Source organism: Mastomys coucha, unplaced genomic scaffold, assembly GCF_008632895.1.
Source record: "Mastomys coucha isolate ucsf_1 unplaced genomic scaffold, UCSF_Mcou_1 pScaffold22, whole genome shotgun sequence".
Lineage (NCBI taxonomy): Eukaryota > Metazoa > Chordata > Mammalia > Rodentia > Muridae > Mastomys > Mastomys coucha.
Genome location: NW_022196905.1, coordinates 163,952,464 through 163,962,223, shown reverse-complemented (window position 1 = coordinate 163,962,223; position 9,760 = coordinate 163,952,464). Strand labels below are relative to the sequence as shown.

Genomic DNA, 9,760 nt, shown 5'->3' with positions numbered 1-9,760 from the left:
GAACTCACTCTGTAGACCAGGCTGGCCTTGAACTCAGAAATCCGCCTGCCTCTGCTTCCCAAGTGCTATTCTCTTGTGTTCTGAAATAAAAAGTCTGATGCTATTTCTTATCATCTCTAGATGTCCCCACACCTTACCTGCCCTCGTCCTCATGGGCACTCTTCATTTCTTGCTCTTCTAGGCCATGCTATACCACAGCTGACATGCAATAACTACAAGAATGACAACAGAAACTGGCACTAACTCAACAACTCAGATGTAAGGGAGGGGTATTGTTCATTTCAATGGATTGTTCCTCAGTTCTGACTTTGATGTCCTGTTACCAATGTTACTGTGTATCCCAGGAAGAAAACCAGGTTATGATTATGTTTCAAGAGCAATCCGTGGATGACTGCTTTCTCTTTCTCCTCTCCTTCTTCTTCCTCGTTGTCATCGTCCTGGTCATCTTCATCTTCTGTTGGGCTCAGCTTCCCTGCATTGTATTAAGCTGTGTCTCTGTATTTTCAGTTGTTAATTCTGTACTGGCAGAGAGCTCAGTGCTAGCAGGATTCCTGTATGACATTTCTATGGCCCATTACCAGGTTTTCTGTTGTGTGTTTGTCCTTCCTCACCTAGAGATGGGTCAGGGGTTGTCTCGCTGCTGATTGGTTGTGGTAAAGAGCCGATGGTCAATAGCTAGGACAGGAAGTACAGTGGTGGAACTTCTGGGCTGAGAGAAAGGGATGCAGGGAAAAGAAAGCCAACTCAGAGATTCAAAACAGTGAGGGAAGCAGACACTGACTGGAGCAGAGCAGGGAAGTATAGAACTAGCCACATGGTGGGTCACAAGCTAGAATAGCTAGTTAAGTTTAGGTAGCTGGAAGACTGCCCCAGCAAAAGGATTAAGTTTAAACTATATTAAAAGTCTCAGCCAGGACTGGAGAGGTGGCTCAGTGGTTAAGAGCACCAACTGCTCTTCCAGAGGTCTCGAGTTCAAATCCCAGCAACCACATGGTGGCTCACAACTATCCATAATGAGATCTGACGGCCTCTTCTGGTGTGTCTGAAGGCAGCTACAGTGTACTCTTATACATAAAATTATAAGATAAAATCTTAAGAGAAAAAGAATTTTAAAAAAAGTCTCAGCCAAGTACTTTAATCCCAGCACTTGGGAGGCAGAGGCAGGAGGATTTCCGAGCTGGAGTCCAGCCTGGTCTACAGAATGAGTTCCAGGACAGCCAGGGCTACACAGAAAAACCCTGTCTTGAAAAACCAAAAAGAAAAAAAAAGTCTCTGTGTCATCGTTATCATCATCATCATCAGGCAGGACCTCATTGTCTGGCCTTGAAGCCCAGGCTGCATCTGAGCTTGCATGTCTTCTTTCCCTGTGCTCCAAGGACTGGGGTTCTAGGCCTGTGCCCCTATGCCCCAACTCACGCCTGATTTTTTTTTTTTTCGAGACAGGGTTTCTCTGTGTAGCCCCGGCTGTCCTAGAACTCACTCTGTAAACCAGGCTGGCCTCGAACTCAGAAATCCGCCTGCCTCTGCCTCCCAAGTGCTGGGATTAAAGGCGTGAGCCACCACCGCCCGGCTTCATGCCTGATTTCTTAAGAACCTCTAGGTCTTTCGAGATTCTTGTATATGAGACGTTTTCATGGTGTTCCCTTTGAATCATCAGGTTTAGGCTAGGAGCCAATCAGGCCACACTTGCCTGCAGTGCCCCCTACACCTCCAGCCTCACTGGCCAGACAAGACACTGAGACCCTGGCTGCGTACCTGTACCCTCTACCAGTCTCCCAAGTACTGGGATTTCAGTAGAGTGATAATGCTAAATGCCAGAGCAGACAGCTGCTTAGACTGTACCATCTGCATCCCTCTCCGTCTCCATCCTCATAGCTGCTTCTGATGATGACTATAAACAGAGACAGACATACTGCTAGAGCAGACGGCTGCTTAGACTGCACCATCTGCATCCCTCTCCGTCTCCATCCTCATAGCTGATTCTGACGATGACTATAAACAGAGACAGACATACTACTGAGAGCCTGCAGTAACTCTCTGAAAGACTCCACAGGATCCCAGCAGGACGAGCTAATTCCTCTGCAAAGTCTGCAGGCCTTAGACCACCAGACCCACAGACACTGGGCTAACACATCTCCTACCCACATAATGGATTCGCTTTAACTAAACTCACCCTTCCTCCACAGCTCTTCTCACCTCCCCTAAGTCACACGTGAACAAGATTCCTTCCTCTCTTCCTTACCCCGTGAGATGCCTCCTTCCTTCCAACAAGAGCCTTACAGTAGACATCTTTGCTCATTTTACAGTAGACATCTTTGCTCATTTTACAGTAGATGTCTTTGCTCATTGTGGATGATCGGAAGTCCTCTCTTTTCAGTCCCGATGCCCTTACTTGTGTTAAGTAAAGCTGTGGTCTCGACGTGCCCCAGTAACTTCTACAGACTTAGAGACCTTAGATCCCTTACATCCTGTATGTTAAGATAACGGCATGCAGGGAGGAGAGGGGACGGATGGGGAGAACAGAAGCACACACAACTAAGAATTCCTGTCCATTCTTAACCCTTTGCCCTGTGCTCATAACTTTATCTCCCATATTCCTTTCCATCTTCTGAGACTTTCTCTCTCATTTTTCTCTATTCTCTAATTTCATTTTCTTCTTATATCTTCTTGGAAATATTTACTTAGTGTGGTGGTGTGAATATGCTTGGCCCATGGAAAGTGGCACTGTTAGGAGGTGTGGCCTTGTTGGAGGAGGTGTGGCCTTGTTGGAGGAGGTGTGGCCTTGTTGGAGGAGGTGTGGCCTTGTTAGAGGAGGTGTGGCCTTGTTGGAGGAGGTGTGGCCTTGTTGGAGGAGGTGTGTCCCAGTGGGGATGGGCTCTGAGAGCTTCTGGTGCTCAAGCTCCATCCAGTGGAAGATAGTCTCCTGGCTGCCTTCGGATCGAGATGTAGAAATTCAGCCCCTCCAGCACCATGCCTGCCTATGCTTCCCGCCATGATGATAATGGACTGAACCTCTGGCGCTGTAAGCCAGCCCCAATTGAATATTTTCATTTCTAAGAGTTGCCTTGGTCATAGTGTCTCTTTTCAGCAATAGAAACCCTAATTAAGCGGCTTACTTACTTACCTCCTTACTGTGTGACCCTGGCTAGCCTATAATTCACTATGTAGAACAGGCTGGCCACAGACTCACAGTGAGAAGGCTAGGCTGATTCTAGGACAGGCTTCAAATTGGCAGTTTTCAAGAACTGGGCAGTTCCAGCAAGTCCAGACCTCAGAAGCTGCCCCCCACCTCCGCGCGCCCCCCGGCCTGTGGCAAGTACAATGGGTCAGCAGCAGTTTCCAGTCTTCCTCAGATACTTCCTCACAACAGTTTCCAGACTCCCCAGCAAGTTTCCAGACCCCGCACCCAAGTAATGTCCCTAGAGATGGACCCAACACATTAACGTAGAGGTCACCTACCCTGGAATCCCCTAAAGTGCCGATAGTACTTTAAAACAGGCCTGCCAGCTCACTTGGTTGTCTCTCTATTCTGGTAATGGGAGACCCCAGCATGCTGGACTTCTGCAGAACACAACACCCTTTGTGTTTACATACTATGTGAGTCCTGGGTGTCATTCTTCAGCAAACCATGGACCCTTACAACAGATATGCTTGCCTCTGCCTCCTGGGATTCAAGGTGTGCTCCACCACACCCAGCATGCTAACTAGAATTTGATGGCACTCCTGTTAAGGAGGAGGCAGTAACCTGGGGAAAGGGTTAACAAGAAATTACCCGTTATAACACAAGCCTTATCAGAAGAAGGTTTCACATGCATGAGAGCTGTGATTGGCATAGCCATCAGGCTGTTACCCATAGTGTATCAAATAGGTTTTCAAACTGAGCTTGACCCTAGGACACTTTGTTTCACAAGCACCTTTGACCCTGTTTTGAGGGAGCAGGATGACCACAGGTCTTGAGTAGACTCATAAACTACATTACCTATCAAACACCGGTAAAATCCACTTAGCAAAGATTGATAAATGACTTATTCCTGGAAGTAGCAAGGGAGGGAGCCATCATATAAATCTATTGGGGTGTGATGGTCTGTATATGCTCGACCCCAGGGAGTGGCACTATTAGGAGGTGTGGCCTTGTTGTTGTTAGGTGTGTCACTGTGGATGCAGGCTTTAAGACCCTCATCCTAGCTGCCTAGAAGTCAGTATTCCACTAGCAGCTTTCAGATGAAGATGTAGAACTCTCAGCTCCCCCTGCACCATGCCTGCCTGGATGCTGCCATGCTCCTGCCTTGATGATAGTAGACTGAACCTCTGAACCTGTAAGCCAGCTCCAATTAAATGTTGTCCTTTATAAAACTTGCCTCGATCATGCTGTCTGTTCACAACAGTAAAACCCTAACTAAGACATGGTACCCCATGCTGGTTTATGTCCAACTCTCCCCCTAGGGGTATCCAGACCCATTGCACTCCAAGCTGGATCGGAGAGAAGCTTAGCTGGGTATAGGTCTGTGGTGAGTGTGTGGGCAAGTCACACACACACACACACACACACACACATACACACAGAGAGAGAGAGAGAGAGAGAGAGAGAGAGAGAGAGAGAGAGACAGAGACAGAGACAGAGACAGAGACAGAGAGACAGAGAGAGAGAGAGAGAGAGAGAGAGAGAGAAATAGATTCAGAGAAGTACTTCTTTATTGGGGTTGAGTAGGGACTGTAGGGAGGGGGTGAGTGTCCATCATTGGCTAGTGCCAGGTGCTGGGGTTGCCTCATTTGCATGAGGAGGAATTCCAGGTGTGGTGGGACATGACCTTATAAGGGGAGAGGAAGCTTAACCTGGCTATGGGCTCCTTGACTTCCTGTGGTGGGGCAAGGGTTGGGGCACAGGGCTATGTGTGCCAGGACATGCAGGCCCGGGGCAGGTGGGGAGTGATGTCACCCCTGCCAATCTCAGGATGAGATTTCTGGGGTTTGGACACACCTTGACCTCACTCTTGCTCCAGGCCTGCTTCTCCTGCTCCTACAGCTCCCTGGCCCCCCAGTTCCTTGGCCCCACGAGAGTATACTGAGACAACAGGAACACGTGGGTGTGTTGAAATCACATCAGAGAAATCAGACCTAAGAACTTAGCAGTGTGAACGAGAATTCCTGAAAAGAAGCTGTGCCTATAACTAACTTCGATGACTGTGGAGTATTTGGAACGTTCTCGGTCTAGAAGCCTGCGTACAGCTTCTCTTGGGCTATCTTTGGCTCCATAATGAGCCATGTGCCAGATTTTAACATCTTGATACACAGATTAAAAACGTCTCCAATGTATTAACTTCCACTAAGCTACACCCAGAAGCCCTATCCAATGTATTAACTTAACAAAAACCCTGCCTTCTACCAATTGGAAGGGCTAAAAATACTATGGGGTGACATCAGAGCCCTCAAGTTGAGGTTCCCCTACCTACAGTACCTACCTCTCCAATGTTCCCAGCCAATGCATTTCAGAATGCCTTGTGAGGGTGTTGTGGGGTGATAACACCCAGAGTGGGACTTCCCTTAAGGGAAGGTGGAATTTGGGGAAGGACTTGCATGAGGCACACTGGGAGGGGAGGAAGGGCTGATACCAGTTTGTGAAGTTGAATAAATAAATAAATTGAAAAAAAAAAAGGATGCCGTGATCTCTTTCTTCGCTCTGTTACCATAATAACTCTAAAACTGCTCTCACGTGGAACACTGAATTTGGGCGAGAACAAAAATCTGTGTTTCTGGGTCATAGTTACTCCTGGCTTTTGTCTTGTTTTGTTGTTTGTTTGTTTTGGCTCCAGAATTAAGTATTTCCGGTTCCCTTTGAGTAGGACGCTCTTTTCTGCACGGACACCAGACAAACTGGATCAAGGAAAGCCGTAAAAGTCCCTTGCCTGGACTCCATAAAGTGATGGACACCCCACATTGATATGGCCTAGCTTCATACCAATCTACCATCTGACACCTGGTGTGTATGGCAAGCAGTGGCCTCCCCGCTGTCCCTAGCTTCACACCAACCTACCATCTGACACCTGGTGTGTATGGCAAGCAGTGGCCTCCCCACTGTCCCTAGCTTCACACCAACCTACCATGTGACACCTGGTGTGTATGGCAAGCAGTAGCCACCCCGCTGTCCCTAGCTTCACACCAACCTACCATGTGACACCTGGTGTGTATGGCAAGCAGTGGCCACCCCACTGTCCCTGGAGCTTCACACCAACCTACCATCTGACACCTGGTGTGTATGGCAAGCAGTGGCCACCCTGCTGTCCCTAGCTTCACACCAACCTACCATGTGACACCTGGTGTGTATGGCAAGCAGTGGCCACCCCACTGTCCCTGGAGCTTCACACCAACCTACCATGTGACACCTGGTGTGTATGGCAAGCAGTGGCCTCCCCTTTGTCCCTGGAGCTTCAGCTTAACTTGGCTCCCTGACGCTGATGCAGCCAACTGGGCTGTCCGCTCACTCACCTGTTCACTCACAGACCCAAACCTGCTGCTTCCTGTTGTCAGCCTCAGTTCTGCCTTTTCCATCCGATCAGACTCTACAGCTTGGTCTGTTCATATCAGTGGAGCTTCTTTCAACACCTGCTTCTGAAACCTTCTGAACTCTGCTGCAGCCTTTTTGACTTGTATTCATTTGGAAAACCACATGTATGTACATAGATAGATGGACTTGTTTACTGTGTGATATGTGAGTCAGAAGGTAACATAAATAGTTGAGATTGGACAGCCAGCCGTGGTGGGTAACCACACCTAACCTAATCCTAACCCACACTAACTCAAACCTGGCTGTCCCGGAACTCATTTTGTAGCCCAGGCTGGCCTGAAGCTCGCTGAGCTCCTCCAGCCTACCTAGCTCTCTCCTTATTTTATTTATTGAAGGCTTTGGATTCCCAGTCACAGGGTCTGGCTTGAAACCCTGTGTCAGAGGGAGTTAACTTTGAAATTGTTAGAGATTTTACAAGATATAAATTGAATAAAATTATTGTGTAAGGTACAAGTCAGAGCGACATGGTTATATCATGCCAGTCCATAACCTCAAAAAGGACAAGAGCCAGAAAAGTTGAGGCCTGTTGTTCTCCAGACGGTCATCCTTCACAGCTTGCTTTGGGGTATGATCTCTTAGACTGTTTATACAAGGAATACCGGTGACTGTATGAAAAACGTAGTGAGGTACAAAGAACTCTTTAAAGGAACCTGATTGTAGAATAAATTAGTGTTTCAAGTAGGGGACCAGAGGGATCTATTTTTTCCACTTGCTTTTACTGTCAGGACCAGTAGATGTCACCTGGGAGCAGAAGGCTCCCTTAGCCTCGTTTCCATCTATGTGACATTAGTCAAGACCTCACTGAAGCAGGCTTCCCTTGGAAGCAGTGAGGGCATTTTTCTCTCTGTGGTAGACACTGGGGAGAGTTCCCTGGTGGGTCTCCATGACTCCCCCTAATCAAGAGGCTAGGAGACTTTCTATAGAACCTTTTGAGAGGAATCCCATAGTGTACTTGTTATGGTTTGTATATGCTTGGCCCAGGGGGTGGCACTATTTGGAGGTGTGGCCTTGTTGAAGGAATTTTGTCACTGTGAGCATGGACTTAAGACTTTCATCCCAGCTGCTTGGAAGCCAGTATTCTGCTAGCAGCCTTCAGATGAAGATGTAGAACTCTCAGCTCCTCCTGCACCATGCCTGCCTGGATGCTGCCATGCTTCCTGCCTTGATGATAATGGACTGAACCTGTAAGCCAGCCCCAATTAACTGTTGTCCTTTATACAATTTGCAGTGGTCATGGTGTTTGTTCACAGCAGTAAAACCGTAACTAAGACAGTAATCATTAGTTACTTTTCTATTGCTGTGACAAAACACCATGACCAAGGACACTTATAAAAGAAAGCAGCATTTATTTGACTACAGAGAGTTAGAGTTTATGATGATGGAGCAAAGGTGTAGTCTAGAGCTTGCATGTGGAGGGCAAGTAGGAGGTAGAGGGAGGACTGCTTGTCTTTTTTCATAAGCTTTACATACACTGAATTAAACAGCATCTGGTTAAGCCTGGGTAATCAATAAGATCATTTACTTATAATTTCCCCATGTAAGCCACATAAAAGCTACCCATGTAAATAATGTATATGCACACAGTATATACAAAGATCAGTTTAAGAAAATAAGCCGGGCAGTAGTGGCACACGCCTTTAGTTCCAGCACTTGGGAGGCAGAGACAGGCAGATTTCTGAGTTCGAGGCCAGCCTGATCTACAGAGTGAGTTTCAGGACAGTCAAGGCTACACAGAGAAACCCTGTCTCAAAAAAACAATAAATAAATAAATAAATAAATAATAACAAAAAAATAAAATAAAAAGGTGAGTACCATTGGTTAGATCACACTTTAGTAGCTTTAGAAATACTTAACCCACAAATCTGTATTTTTTACAGACATGGTTTTTAATCCAAAGCAAAAGACCTTTGATCTTGCTGCACAGGATTCAACCTTTCTCCTCCTTCAGTATGATATTCCTGGGGAAATTCCTAATTCTTGAGACCCCTTATCTCAATAGTTTGATAATGAAGAGAGGAACACAAGTCTCTCTCTTAAAAAACCTTATTTTTCCTTCATATGTATGGGTGTTTGCCTGTAAGTAGGTGTTGGATTGTGTACATTCAGTGCCTGCAGAATGCCAGAAAGGGGCCTCAGATCTTCTAGAAATGGGATTAGATGGCTGTGAGCCATCTAAGCACAGGGACTAAGAGGAAAAGGTGCTTAGAAGAAGGTAAGACACTGCCCAGAGCACGGCTTCTCAGGAAGGCTACAGTTCGTTGCTTTGACAAAAGGCACACATTTCACTTTGATGGGTTGTGACGTTATCATCATGGAAGGGTCTGCAAAGGTCCCATACTCGACAGGACTGCAGGTGGCACGGGAAATGCTGGATCACTGGCTCAAAAGACAGATCTCCACTGTAAAAAATAATAATAATAATAATTAATAACCTTGTTTGTGAGGTTACTAGAAAAATATCTGAGAAGAGTGAGGCCCTATCCAAGATGGTCATAACAGACAGGCTTTGAGCCTGGTCATTGCTGTCTAACATAATAGATTTCTGTGCAAAAGGAATATTGTCTCTCTGTTGTTAACCTTCCTGACGGATGTTGGCAGATGTGGTGGAACTCTTCTTCTTCAGCTGTCAAGAGCCTTCAGGTGGGAGTGCCTTTGCTAGGCTCCCCCCAACAGTTACCTAGGAACAGCCAGGTATAAGCTAACTCATATATAAGAAAGCTCTCTCCTGCTCTACCTCCTCTCTCCCTATCCCAGTCCCTGTCCCTGTCCCTTTCCCCTCTCCTCCTTTCTCTTCTCCCTGTTTCTCCTCTCTCTTCTTTCTCCATTTACTCTCTCCCTCTCTCTTCCCACATGCCCAGCCTCTTCTCCTCTTCTCTCCTCTTTCTGTCCATCTCTGTACCCCTTTCTTTGCCTCTATGCCCTTCATCAAGTCTCCTTCCCTTCCTGCCAATAAACTTTCTTTATACTTGGTCTATTGCATGGCTTAATTGTTCGATGGGGGTAGGGTGGGAGGTGAGGTGGGGGGTGGGCATCTTGGCCCCCTTATAGCCAATTTAAAGCAATTGAGGGGTACAGAGGTAGCAGCCTTAGGCTAGGTGTCCCTGGAATCCTTTCTTAAATTTCTTGTCTGTTGGGGCTGGAGAGATGGCTCAGCGGGTAAGAGCACTGACTGCTCTTCCGAAGGTCCTGAGTTCGGAT

General features: G+C 46.9%; 1 long non-coding RNA gene across 1 annotated transcript in view; it reads right to left on the bottom strand.

Moving 5' to 3' along the window:
• Window positions 1-8,371: 8,371 nt before the first annotated feature.
• Window positions 8,372-9,760, bottom strand: part of LOC116069013 — an 18,913-nt gene continuing 17,524 nt past the window's right edge. The window contains exon 2 of the long non-coding RNA XR_004109798.1: window positions 8,372-8,961. This is a non-coding gene — a long non-coding RNA (uncharacterized LOC116069013). The remainder of the gene's footprint in view (window positions 8,962-9,760) is intronic.